This window comes from Pleurodeles waltl, chromosome 12 (assembly GCF_031143425.1).
Source record: "Pleurodeles waltl isolate 20211129_DDA chromosome 12, aPleWal1.hap1.20221129, whole genome shotgun sequence".
In the NCBI taxonomy this organism is placed as follows: domain Eukaryota; kingdom Metazoa; phylum Chordata; class Amphibia; order Caudata; family Salamandridae; genus Pleurodeles; species Pleurodeles waltl.
In genome coordinates, this window is record NC_090451.1 from 666,846,709 (window position 1) to 666,861,015 (window position 14,307).

The window sequence follows — 14,307 nt, forward strand, 5'->3', positions numbered from 1 at the left end:
TATTGTTCTATTAAGATGTAAGCAAAGGTTATGTTTTTTACATTTAAAACAAGTATCACAAGCATATGGCAACATTCAAGTGGCAGCATGTGTTCTCTCAGTTTTTTTGTGGCGCATACTTGTAATAAAAAATAAATAACTGTTACACCAACTTGTCAAGGCCAGACCAACTGACTGTGCCAATGCTTGTTTCAGGCTAACGAGGGGTTTCTGCACTAGGCGCTGACTGGATTCAGGAGTATGGATAAGCGCCCAGTCTGAACTAATGAAGAGGGAAGTATTTCTTTTTCCGATTTCCTTTTGCTTGATGGCTTTCTCCAGTTGTTTTCAAGGAAAGGTCCACTGAACAGGCGGAAACATCCACTAACCCTTCCTCCGTTTAAGCAGCAGAGCGGCCTTGGACTGCAGTGAAACTGCAGGAAGTATCCTGGAATCAGCCCAAGAATCTCATGGTATGTTTGAAACTTGCTGACTGAAATGAGGAGAGAAAGAAGGCTCAGAAAAATGCACATTTCGCCTCTCTCTCTGTTGATGCCCACTGCAGGCATTTCTGTGGGCTCCTTTGTCGGCTCTTTCTCACTGCCTGATTGGCTCCTTACCAGAATGTAAACAAAAGAAAGAATGATGGCGCGTGCCACTGTGCCCCAGGGTGCCCAATCAGGAGCTGAGAAGAAACAGGGAGTCAGAGGGCAGGTCGTGGGGGCGTGAGTATTCCCAAAGAATGTTCTTGTTGGACCAAACCTTGGCAAGCTATCCCCGAGACTAGGGCACGGTGGGCAACCTGTGGGTTCCGGCGGGACAGAAACTGAGAGGCCAGCATTGTTTACTCCGCTCTGTCAGAGGGGGGTTTAAAGAATCCTGGGCAATTCATGTGTCTATTCTTTCACACACGAAGCCGGCAGCATATTTCACAAGGCTCCTGCAAATATGTGTGCACTGACCTTTCTGTTCGTGTGGGCTTCTTATCAATCGAAGTGTTTTTTTATGCTGGACCCTGAAAACAGCCCAGTCTAGCTGGACCCTTCAATGTCAATAAAGGGCAACGGTTCCTAGTCAGTGCTTAATTTGTAAATAAAGAGGTGCCGGTGCCCAAAGCCCTACTCTTAAACACGCGGCTGCTGCAATTAACTGTGCTACACGGAATACTGAGGCAGCATAATCCTGAAGCCATCTCGGGACTCTTCAATCCATATAAAGTCACTCCCTGCCCCTTCAGCTCACTCCTGCAGCTTTCTGCTTTCTTCCTTTGTGACGCTTTTTCATTTTTCTCTTCCTCCGTCTTTCCCATGTGTGTCTTTGGTTGCAGCAAATGCTTGAGGCAGAAGAATAAGCCCCTGCCCTGAAAAATAAGTGGCGGTGCTCAGCACTGGAAACAACAAGCACAAATTAAGCACTGGTCATAGTGCATCAGGAGCTTGGGGGGAAATCGTTACAATGCTTCATTGTCATCTGTGCAAAAGGCTGATTTTATTAGGAACAAGCTGGGCACCTCTACCTCCTTAGGCTACCCTAATCAATTTGCTAAACAATTTATTATTAACCTATCCCCCCCACCCTTAAAAAAACTCCCTTCCCATAACCCTCCTCAGTTCCCTTAACAAAGACGACAACCCTTAAACTTATGACGACCCCCACATTATGTCAGAGGCTATTCATGCATTCTACACTTTAAAAACACATTTACTTGTTTGTGTTTCCTGCTCACCCTTGGACCAGGTCCGCATTCTTTCCTCCTCCCTCTCTTCCTCCACTTCTTCTCACATCCCTGTCTCCCACTTAAACATCACACTGACCCCACCTCAACTTCCATTAGAAATATCCTCCTCCAAAGTCTTATTTCTGTCTCCCGCTTCGAATTGCAAATCTCCTTCACCCTCTCCGCCACTTTGGCCATAAGCTTCTCCAAACACAACTTATTTCCCAGAATGGATCGGTGTACCCCATTACGATGTGTCAAAGTCAGGTGCTCATAAATTATCCCCTTATGCCTGAGAACCTTGCCCCCCCTGGCTTTGCAAAACCCCAAAATTTCTCTGTTGACTTCTTTCTGTGTCCTGTTAATGGCTGCCGGCTTCCGGTCCTCTCTCTACACCCTACTAGGCAGCCACGGCATCCAGCAGAAAAAACTCCTATTGCACCCATTCCTTAACCTTTCCATGTCTTTTTCGTCATCATAATCAGATCGAGTCAAGTGGACTCAACTAGATCGCTTTCCCAAAGATGTAACTTCACTGCATCAGGTTGCAGCCATTTCTGAATTCCCGTAGTGTTGACATCAGCTACCCCCAATTCAACCTGCCTAAACCGTACCAGCTTCACTTTTTCATTATCGAAACTCGGCTGTTTACCACGGAATGGCTTAACAGCCTGATCCCTGGCCAACTTCACAATCAAATGGCCACATATCCACCCTTCCTTCCATCTACTTGACTCATCTTCACATGTGCAATAAAAAGTTTGTTGATTTGGTAAATATGAGTTTTGGTGATTGATTATTTATATGTTTTGTAGGCCCGGGTGAAGTTCATTGGAGGGAACGAACCACGTTGGCTGGGTCTACTAGAAATGAAAGTTGACTACAGGAATGTTGAAATATGCTTTAACATCGGACTGGATTTACTTTGATTTAGCTTCCTCAAATGCTTCGAAAGCGAGAATATGCTCAACATAGGTAAATAGTAGATCAACTAGTGATCTATGAAAAGTGTTTGTGCTCTCTTTATGATTGGAAACTTAGAAGGGTAGGTTGGTAGCAGTCACAACCGGAAGACTGTGCACAACAATATTTGATTGGACATGTAAATGGACCTGTGCGGCTCAGAATAACCACGACTGCATGTGTGGAGCAACCCAATTATCAATGTTATTCTGCACCTTGGCCAATTGGCTAGCTAACATTCCTCCACTTTGGACTGCTCCTTGCATTTCGTCTCTCTATGCAATACTTTTAAAATGTCCACATATTTGCTTGCCCATAAAGTTTTCTTGGATCTATGCAACAGGTTCCCGATAGGTGGGTCTGCTGTCCCTTTGTACTATAGATTCACCAGCTGCTCCAGTCCTCCAGATGTTGGCCCAATATTGACCTCTCCTCTCTTCCTTGTCCCTCTCACTTCACACCCTTACTTCCTGTAGACGTCTCATCCTCCAGCATCCTGTCCCTTCCATTTTTCCTCCCTTTACTGGGAACTTACACATCTCTACTGTCTCAGGGGCTGAGTGCCTGGCTCCCAAATTTCCTTTATCCTCATTCTGTACAGACAAAGTGGTGGTGGGCATTTGTGCTAAACATGTGTCCTTTTCAGTGGCATCACCACCCTGATCTCACAGCCCTTTATCATAATGCAATCTTTTTTCTGATGCAGCTCCCCTCTAAGTAACTGTCCCCATGTTCGAAGTCTCCACCCCATCATACTCAGCCTCTCCTGATTCCTTACTGCTTGAGCTCCTTTCATTACTGCACCCATCACCACCACCCCACTGCACATCCCTTTCTTGGTATTGTCTTGGTGCGTGCTAGTGCAATGCATCATTACCACTCTGGATCTGGGAGCAGCACTGTGCTCCACCGCTGTCTGGGCACTCAACGTGCCGACACGGCCCCACAACCTGATCCCCCCACCATGTCCTGCACCATCTCACAGCTGTCCTCCAAAATGTCTGAAGTCTCCATCATGACTCCAAGTGGCTCCTGCCAATGGCTGTTACCATCCAGCATTCCTGCTTGCATCGGGGGTTGTCATCCAAGTCCGCCTACCCCTTAAAATTGGGATCTTAGTCCATAACCATGGTCCATGGTCACCAGTCTCTGGTGTAGGCTGCAGCCAGTCCTGATACAAGTCCCGAACCAAGCATTTACACTGCCCAGGTCACTCCACAGCGGGCTGCCCATTGCCAACCTGCACCATCCAGTTTTATCTTAAAAAATAGGTGTATCACTACCATCTAATAATGAAGGCATGGGTGCTTTGAGGTTGTAAAGATTATGAGTGCACAACGGTGTATGCCCTCTAGGTAGAGATCAACCCAGCCCTAATGAAGGCCACTGACACATACAGGTACTGTGGAAGGCAAAACATTTTGGCATTAGACAATGGATGTTTAAAACATTGATTTCAAAGACATCCTGCACAAGTCGATTTTTAAGAGTAACCAAGGTATGCATTTATTAAACAGATATATTTTGGGTTTACCATGAGGTATTTTAGTATATCTGGAGCCCTACAATTACAGTTCATTCTTATTTTTAAATACCTCAAAAGGTTAAATCCATACCAGTGGCATCTACCTACTAGGTAGGGAAAAGGACACCAATCATGAAGCCTACGACAATAATGTGGCTGAGGTGTCCTGATCTATCATCTTTTCAAACCTAAGGTATACTTGAGAGGTTGATAAGAGTCATTTGTTTGACTATCTGTCATATTTCGTGAAGTACGTCTATGATAGAGAGGCAGTGCGACAGACCATACCTCCTCTCACTCTCTTTGTGTTGATAACATTAAAGTCCCAACCCTGAATCCAGTGAAATTGAAGCAATGAACTTTCAACTTAGAAATGTTAAAGGTATGAGGCCATGAACTTAGATATCATTCAATGTTTTGAACTGTGAAAATGGTGCAGATGAAGACACGGCTTGCCGCAAATAACCTTCACTTCATTCCACATAGGACATCAAACTTAAATCACCCTGTTTGTTTTTTAATGCCAAGCAAGCTTCATCTCAACTCCAATTTTCAGCTATAGACATACCCTATACACATACACAACACAGAGACAGTAAGCTAAGAAAATTGATACCTGAACAGAAATATCAATTTCAAGCGCAGATAACTGGTAGGTCAGTTAGAAATGTGTTTTGTAAAGTGCAAGATTGAAAACATAAATATTTAATCCTTTACAAATTATCAACTGTCTAGGTGTCAGAAGGAGCACAAGAAGCTTGGGTGTTTGAAGCAAAGGCACATCAGCAGACAGACTGCATGAGGTTCTTATGTTTTTCAATTTAGAATGCCAAGCCACTGTGCAGCCATACTGCAAATGGTGTGATGACCTTCAAAGATGAGAAATGTTGTCCTAAGGTAGATTGGTTGGTGCATAAATGGGGCCTTGTAAATAATGCACTAAATTCTGATTGATTGAAGAGTGCCAAGAAACAACCATTGCTGTGTAGCAAGAAAAAGCAAAGATGGTGTTAATTCTAAACCCTACAATCAGTTGAGCAATGGAGTCTAGAGGGTATTTAAGGAGCTTTTCAGAGTTCATGTGAGGCAGACAGGACAAAACATTGTTCTGTAGCTCTGAATTGGTTTTGGGGAATATAGAGGTTGATTCTACACGGAAGCCAAATGTGACAGCATGGATGAAAATTAGTTACTTACCTGTAACTGAAGTTCTCCAGTATTGGTATCTTTCATAGATTCACATGCTTGAATCATCCCCGTTGTCGAGGTGGGAGCCTCACGGTAACCTCAAATACACAAAGCAGTAGGTTTAAAACCACTAGGCCTAGGTAGGCCCCATAGGCTATTTTATAGCCTATCCATTTTGTTTTGTGAAAAGACCCAAACTTTAGTGCCATCCAATCAGGCTTTGGCAACCCTCCTGAACATTCCCAACAGAGGCTGCTTTCCCTCAGATTTTCTAGTACAAGTGTGAAGTCACATATCTGTATAAAAGGGGAGCCTCTGAGGGGAGGAGGGGGGTCGCATGTGAATCTATGAAAGATACCAATACTGGAGAACTGCAGTTATCGGTAAGCAACTAATCTTCTTCTCCAGGTTTGGATCTTTCATAGATTCACATGCTTGAATCAGAGTAGCGAGCAGTAATGTTGGAAAATCAGTGAATTAATCTGCATCTTGCTTTATAGCAATTCTCCGACTGATATCAATAATCTTAATAAATATAACAGTAATACGAAAAATTGCATCTCTGCATATAATGCTATAAAAATGTGCCCCTATTCTTGTGAAGTTTAAAACATTTTAGCACAATATCAACAAGCGTTGGTATTACGGCCAGTACCAAGCGAAATATGATACTAATAAGCACTGTAATATAAAAGTAAATGTAAATGAAATTGAAGAACCATATCGCACATACCTTGATTGTGGGGGTGGGATGTTGTAAGAGGCTCACCTTAGCTAAATAAATGCCTCAGCACTGCCTGCCCCACGTCCATGTTACTCGTTTCCTCAAGACAATAGTGCTTCGTGAACGTATGCTGGCTGGACCATGTGGCCGCTCTACAGATGTTATGCAGTGGTACTCTCGCGAAAAGTGCGGCCGAAGTGGCTACTGCCCTTGTAGAATGGGCTCTCACCCTGCTGCGGAGCGGTTTACCAGCCTGAGTATGACAGAATTGGATCGCCAAGCCAATCCACCTGGCTATAGTCTGCTTGGATACTGAGTGGCCCTTTTTTGTCCCTCCAAAGGCCACGAATAACTGGTCTGATTTACGTATGCCTTGTGTTTTCTGCAGGTAAAATTTTAGACACCTTCTAATATCCAGCGAATGTAATGTCTTTTCCGCTACTGTCTGCGGATTTGGAAAAAAGGTTTTTAAGATGACTAGTTCATTCAAGTGGAAAGTTGAAGGAGCTTTAGGGATATACTTAGGATTTGTCCTCAGGATTACACCAGAACTAGTGAATTGGAGGAAAGGCTCTTTAATAGTGAAGGCCTGAATGTCGCTTACTCTTTTAGCTGAAGTAAGAGCCAGTAGTAACACAGTCTTCCATGAGATGAACTTGAGATCTGCTCTGTGGATTGGCTCAAAAGGAGCTTTCATGAGTTGCATTAAGACAACATTCAAGGACCATAAGGGCGGAGGTCTCCGAACTGGTGGAAAAGCACAGAACAGGCCCCTCAGGAATTGCTTTACAATCTGGTGGAATATAACGAGACCATATCTTGTGATGTACGTTATCTCGAGATCGCTGCCAGATGTACTCGAATAGAGGAGTATGAAAGTCCTGACTTTGCCAAATGCAACAGATATGGCAGTATTTGCTCCGGAAGAGAAGAGATAGGATGTATACCTTCCACTGCACACCATACACAAAAATGTTTCCATTTAAATTTGTAAGTCTTATTGGTAGTGTCAGCTCTAGCTTTGGCTAAGATTTCTCTACACTCCGAGGAGATGTTTAGATTTACATACTCATTGAATTCAGGAGCCAAGCCGATAAGTTAAGAGATGACGGATCCGGATGTCTGACTTGTCCCTGGTGCATCGTCAAGAGGGTTGGACTCTGTGTGAGTTGCACATGTGGCTGTTCTGAGAGCATTAGGAGTTCCGTGTACCACACCTGTCTGGGCCATATGGGAGCTATTAACGGAAGGCGACAACCCTCTGTCTTCCTCTTCTTGATGACTCTCGGTATCAGCGGGATCGGAGAAAAAGCGTAGGCATAGACCCCGGACCATCTCATCGAAAACGCATTCCCCCACGATCCTTTCTGGGGAAGCCAACTTGCATAGTAATGGCATTTCTTATTCTTGAACGTGGCAAACAGATCGAGATTTGGTCTGCCCCATAACAGGAAGAGTTGATCGAGAATTACCTGGTCTAGCTCCCACTCGTGGTATGGTATAATCGTCCTGCTCAGGGTGTCTGCCAGAACGTTAGTATGTCCTGGCACATGCTCTGCTTTCAGAGAAATGTTGTGCGTGATGGCCCATTTCCAGATGTCCTGAGCCAGTTGCGAGAGTTGTAGAGATCTTGTGCCCCCCTGCTTGTTTAGATAAAACATGCTGGTAGTATTGTCCGTTCTGATTAAGACGCTTGAGTTTTGAAGTTTTGGCAAAAAGGCTTTGAGAGCTAGACCTATTGCTTTGAGCTCCAGTTGATTTATGTGGAGTCAAACCTCTTTTGCATTCCAAGATCCGCTGATTTGTAAATCCTGACAGTGTGCACCCCATCCCTCGAGAGAAGCGTCTGTTGTTACTATGTAACTGGGCACCTGATGAAGGAACTTGAGCCCGTTGGACAAATTGGTCAGCGTTGCCCACCAAGCGATGGTGGTCTGCATTATTGGTGTAATGCGAACTTTGTCCTCGAAAGAGCCCTGCACCTGAGTCCACTGTGCATCCAATTGTTCTTGCAGGGGTCGCATATGGAGCCTGCAATCTGGGACCAGCAGAATGCATGACAAGATCATCCCTAGCAATGACTTGTAGGTGCAGACTGAAACAAACTTTTTTGTAGAGAGTTTGCGTGCTAAGGAGCTTAGCTTTTGCTTCCTTTCGTGAGATGGATACGCCTTGCTGCGGACCGTGTCTAGTATTGCTCCTAAGAAATTCAATGTCTGTGTGGGATGAAGATGACATTTTTGATAATTGATGACAAGCCCTAGGCTGCTGAACAATTGGAGACAAACCTTTGAAGGTGCCTTTATGAGCCATTCGTCGAGGTAGGGAAATACCTGCATGCCCGACTGGCGGAGGTGTGCTGCCACAGGAGCCAACATTTTCGTGAAAATTCAGGGGGCCGATTTCAAACCGAAGGGAAGGACTTGATATTGAAGGTGCATACCAGCTACTTTGAACCTGAGGAATTTGCAGTGTATTGGAATATGAAAGTAAGCATCCTGGTGGTCTAGGGATGCCATATGATCTCCGGTATTTAAAAGATGCAAGACATCCTGTAGTGTCACCATCCTGAACGATTGTTTCTTTAGGAACTTGTTTAGTGCTCTTAAGTCCAGAATGTAGCGCCAGTCTCCGGAGGGTTTCTTTACCAGAAAGAAGCGGGAATAGAATCCCCTGTTCCTGTGAGAAAAAGGGACCAGTTCTATTGCTCCTTTGTGCAGCATCACTTGTACTTCCTTGAGGAGCTGGTTCACTCTTGGGGGTGGAGGGCCTGATGGAGGGACGTCTGATGGTGTCTGCGTGAATTCCAGAGTATGGCCACTGGCCACTACATCGAGCACCCACCTGTATGATGTTATTGCTGCCCATTGAAGGAAGTAAGAAGTGATGCGACCTCCAATCTTCGAGATTGGTGAGGGGTAGTACGCTGGTATGGCTGATAGGTCATTTTTTCCTGCCCATATCCCTTCCTCGGGCAGCCACTCTTCCTCTCGCTGGATGTTTATAAGCTGCGGCCGGTGGCAACCGGTAAAGTTGGTGCTGTTGGTGGTACTGTTGCTGGGGTCCTGTGGAGGAAGACTGATGCTGGGGTCTGTACTGATGGTAGCCCCCTCGAAAGGAGTAACCTCCTCTATCCCTTGCTCCCCAAAAGGGCTGCTTCTTATACTGCAAGGTACCTAGTAATTTAGCTGTATCTTTATCTGTTTTGATGGCTTGTAACTTGTCGTCAACATGATTTTCAAACAGACTTTCACCATCAAATGGCATGTCCAGAACCCGGCTCTGGACCTCCGGGTGGAAGGAGGTAGACTTTAGCCATCCTTGCCTACGCAGGACCGCTGCCCCTGCTAGTTGCCTGAAACCTGTCAAAGAAATGTCTATTGCGCTATCTATAATCTCTGCCGCAATCAGTTCACCTTCCTGCAATACCTTCTTCGCTTCCACCTTGACATCCCCCGGCAAGAGATCTAAGAAAGCAGACATGTCTGCCCACATCTGGCGATCATATCTCCCTAGGATGGCCAGGGAATTAGCTGCCTTCACAGTGATCGCCGCTACCGAGGAGAATTTCTTTCCAATATTATCCAACCTCCTCCCATCTTTGTCTGGAGGAGATGCTATAGGTGTGGAAGGGTTCCTAGAATGACGCTGTGCCTCCTGCGATATCACCGAATCCGGTTTTGGTTGCGACACTAAACAGGCCGGAGAATCATCAGGGGCCTTATATTTCCTCTCTAGCCTTGGCATTTGTGAAGGCACTGTCGCCAGATTCTTCATCGCTTTCAACCCCTCCTGCCATAGGAAATCTACTATCGGTATAGCCCTTACCGACCTCTTTGATGGCTCCCTGAAGTCATAAAGGAAACACTCTGTTTCGTGAGAAACAATAGACAGACCAAATCACTTTGCCGCTCTCTCAATCAAATTATGAAAACCTCCTATGTCCTCAGGAGGTGAATCCACCGGACCTTCTGGAGGTGGAGATGGTGTGGGGGCGAGGTTTTCATCCCATTCACTAGCCACTGACTCCCTTATCTCACCCTCTTGTCGTCCGACGAGAGATGATCTTCTTGTGTTTGGTTACTCAATGGTATGCCAGTGTGCGGCGTCCCCAGGAGACTGGTCCTCGGGGTTTGATGAGGTGTCTGGTGACTGTCAGGCCTGGGTGGCGTTATAGGTGTTGATGGTGGAAATCTCCTGTAGTAGTCGTTAAGCATACACTGAAGGTCTGCAACCAATGTGCTTGGCATGAGAAGGGATAATTGTTGTTCCCTCAGTGGGTATGAAGTTGAAGTATAGTTGGGCTGGTACTGCCCTTCATCCTCCTCATCAAAGTCCTGGCATTTTACATGCAGCTGAGAAGGACTACTAGCTGCACCAAACATTCCCTCATCTTGGGAATACATGTCATTGTCGTCATCCAAGAGATGTTGCGGGGGATATGGCAATACCTTGCTCTGGGAGGTATGTATCGGAAGAATGTCAGATGATTTCTCCCCCATGGTGATGAGTGAAAGAGGTAAGAATCTTGTTAAGTCCTCTTGAGAATATGCATCATTGTTGACGATTGCTCCAGTGAAATACCCAGGAGGGTCGACGGTTTATCCGCTGCCATTGTTGTCGACGGTATGCTCGTCGACGGTGTCTTCGTCGATGGTTCGCTCATTGACGGTTCCTTCGTCGATGGTTCCTTCGTCAACGGTTCCTTCACCGACGGTTCCTTCGTCGACAGTTCCCTCATCGACGATTCCCTCGCCGACGAGTCCCCTGTCGGCATTTGTCTCGCCGACAGTGCTGTTGTCGCTGGTGTACTTGACGATGGTGCCTTCTTAAACCTCATCGACAGGTGCTTCGTCGACGGTAGTGCCTTAGTCGATTGGTGGACCCACGATGCCTCGGCCGTCGACGATGTCTTCGTCGATGAAGCTTTCTTAAATATTTTTGCCGTAATGATTGTCGTCGACGATAATGGAGACGACGTCATTATCATCGGTGAGACCGCCGTTGTAAACATTGACGACACTTTCGTTGATGTCACCGTCGTCGACGGGGTGGTCGTCGACGGGCGTTTTTTGTCTGAGGAGAGCCTTACCGGATCTTTCTGAAGGTGACAGAGACAAGGATGCACTTTTAGCTGTAATCTTCCTCTGCAGAGGCGAAGTAGGCTCTGAACGAACCTTTTTTGGCAACCTTGTGTGGGTCTCTGATTGAGAAATATTCTTCTCATGTCTCTTTTGTGTCTCAGTAGAGACATTCTTCACCTTTTTGGCCATCTTTCTCTGTGGCTCGTCAAGCAATCTTCCCTTCTCACCTGTTCTTTTTAAGGAGTGAGAAGCATGAGATGACGTTTCGCTTTCATCTGAGGAAGGATGTTCCATGGCTTTCTGTTTCTGTAGCCACAAGAGAAGCCTACCCTCACGGTCCTTGAGGGTGTTTTGACTGAATGTGCGACAGATCTTGCAGTCTCTCACCTTGTGGTCTGGGTGGAGGCAGTAGATGCACTTTTTGTGGGGGTCATCAACATGTATTCTCTTCTTCCCACAACTGCCACAGTCTCTGAACAGACCCTTTTTTGTCTTTTCAGACATGATATAGCTGGAAAGCTGGGTTCACTGAGAGAAATAATTCCTATCAGAAAAGGTAAACTGAGCAGATCTCAGGGAGACTCCCTTCACACGACGTGCGGTAGAAAATCTGAGGGAAAGCAGCCTCTGTTGGGAGTGTTCAGGAGGGTGCCGAAGCCTGATTGGATGGCACTAAAGTTTGGGTCTTTTCACAAAACAAAATGGATAGGCTATAAAATAGCCTATGGGGCCTACCTAGGCCTAGTGGTTTTAAGCCTGCTGCTTTGTGTATTTGAGGTTACCGTGAGGCTTCCACCTCAACGACGGGGATAATTCAAGCATGTGAATCTATAAAAGATCCAATACTGGCGAACTTAATTCTGCAGTCTGAGGGAACACTTTAAGTTTGGAACTACACTGGAACCCCAGTCACTTGGCTGATGGAACTTGAGCAGATGAAACACGAGGTAAAGCAAACAGGCACAGGCAGGGTTGTTCGGGGGAGAAGTTCCAGATCAGATGTAGAGAAGCTTGGCTATACAGAGAGTACATTTCACAATTAAAGGTTTGTGAGCATTGTAGTGCAAAGAAGCAAACATGCGTCAATATGAGCACTTTTATAGCTCTGTGAGCCCAGAATATACATTACATATGTTGAATTTCAATAAAAAATATATTCAAATAATAATATCGGAGATGCAGCGCTTCAGCCAGAGGGTGCTTTTAGACTGAACCCTAAAACAGAGTCCGTTGGGTGTCAGCTGACTGTGAAGAGGTGCTGCATGGCCGCCAGAGAGCATAGCATATGTAAGTTATTCTGCGTAGATATTTAGAACAAGTAGAGTATTGAGTGACAAATCATCTGGTTACAATGTGACTGCTTCTCCAGGTATAATCCCATAATTTTAATACGACTTTACCTCACATTTCTTGTGCCATGAAGTGCATCCATACCCTGGTGTCAGACACCAGCTGCCTAGCTAAAAGAAAAAAATAAACTCCTCCCGCTCCAGGTCGCCTGTGATTGGCCACCTTTGCCCAGAGACCGCCTACCAATGCAGCCCAGCTAACTGTGATCAAGCCTGGCATCAGGGAAGTGGGAGGACTGCAAGGAACGGGGCATGGAAGTAGACACAGAACACCTGAGCTAAGTAATCACAGCATTCCCTCTTTATCACTTTCTCCTCACAGTTCTTGCCTCATGAGGATATAGCAAAGCTTGCAGGACCGGAATCCTTCATGGGGGTAGTCGGTCTGAAATGGAAAAGTCCGTACGCAAAGGAGGAAGGACCAAACCCAGAAGGCTAACAAAGCCCAAGTGACAGTGTCCAAGCAAACCAACAAGTACTAGAAGCCCTGAAGGCACAATCAGTGTGCCCAGAGGAGCAGTGGCCGACATTAGGGACATGCACAATAGCGGCCTGCAGAAGACAAAGGAGCCAAAGGCAGCAGCAGTGACAGAGGGAAAGAACCAAAAGGGACCAAAAGACATCTGAACAAGACCATGCTTTACTGAAAACCACTAGCCAAACCACCAAGGAGAGTAGACAGCAACCAACCAGAACAGGAAGCAAACAAACTCCCCAGCACAAAGCCAATCGGCATATAATGCCACACCAGGATATTAACAATTAGCTCCTGAGGCAGGCCATGCCAAAGCTTAGTGCCCTGTGAACAACACACCAAACATGTCCCAGACACTAAGGGGCAACAGACAGGCCAAACTAGAATAAGCAAATCCACACAGAGAAGGGGACCCTTATTTCCAAAATAAGGCAGCCTGGAAGCCAAAGAAAGCAAAAGGGCAAAGGATGCGGAACCCGGACCACACACAGAACGCTGTGTTATAGATACAGGTAGGATGGAAGCACTCCAAATGAATTGTATTCAGCACTCGCTGTATCATGTATTTGCAATCACAATGTATTGAATTCCTGAGGTGATGGCCGCAGAAACATCCACATTCTGTCCATCAATAACTTCAAAAAGACATTAAATATGGGGGAAAATGTATTCATTTATTCTTCATTTTCATCTTAATTGCCAGCCCAGCCAACGTATTTTGTGCCTTCAATGGGACGTTTTCAGGGAACAGTACATGAATGTATTCTTACACAGACAACATGCAATACAACCCACGTGTTTCCAAAATTCAATTTATAATATCTGTCTCTGTGCAACATGGTGCTCTTGTGATCTCTGAATCTGCTGGCCGGAAGCCAGGGGCCTTTGCTCTCTTGAGGGTGACCGGAGGTGACGTAAGCTGTGCCCCTCCTTAAAGCCGCTGTATCCTGGTGATGGAACAACTCTTTACCCTTCCAGAGCAGCGAAACCTAGGAAGGCGTAGGTAACCGTCACCAGGTCTGATTCAAAGACACTGCAGCCTGGGTCAGTCCACGAATAACCTGCACACCAAATCAAGGGTGGCTGGCTGGCGTAGAGGAAGGATGGACTAGAAAGACAAACGCCCCATTCCACAAGCATTAGGGCAACCAGCAACACACACAGGGCGAGCAGAACCCTACATGCAAGATACAAAGGACAGCCCCAGGACAAATACCAATCACTATGAACAACTCAAATGGGGCGAGTCCGACTGCGGGGCCGAAGTAAGGCTGTGCAAGGACATACGTTCCACAAGCCCCAA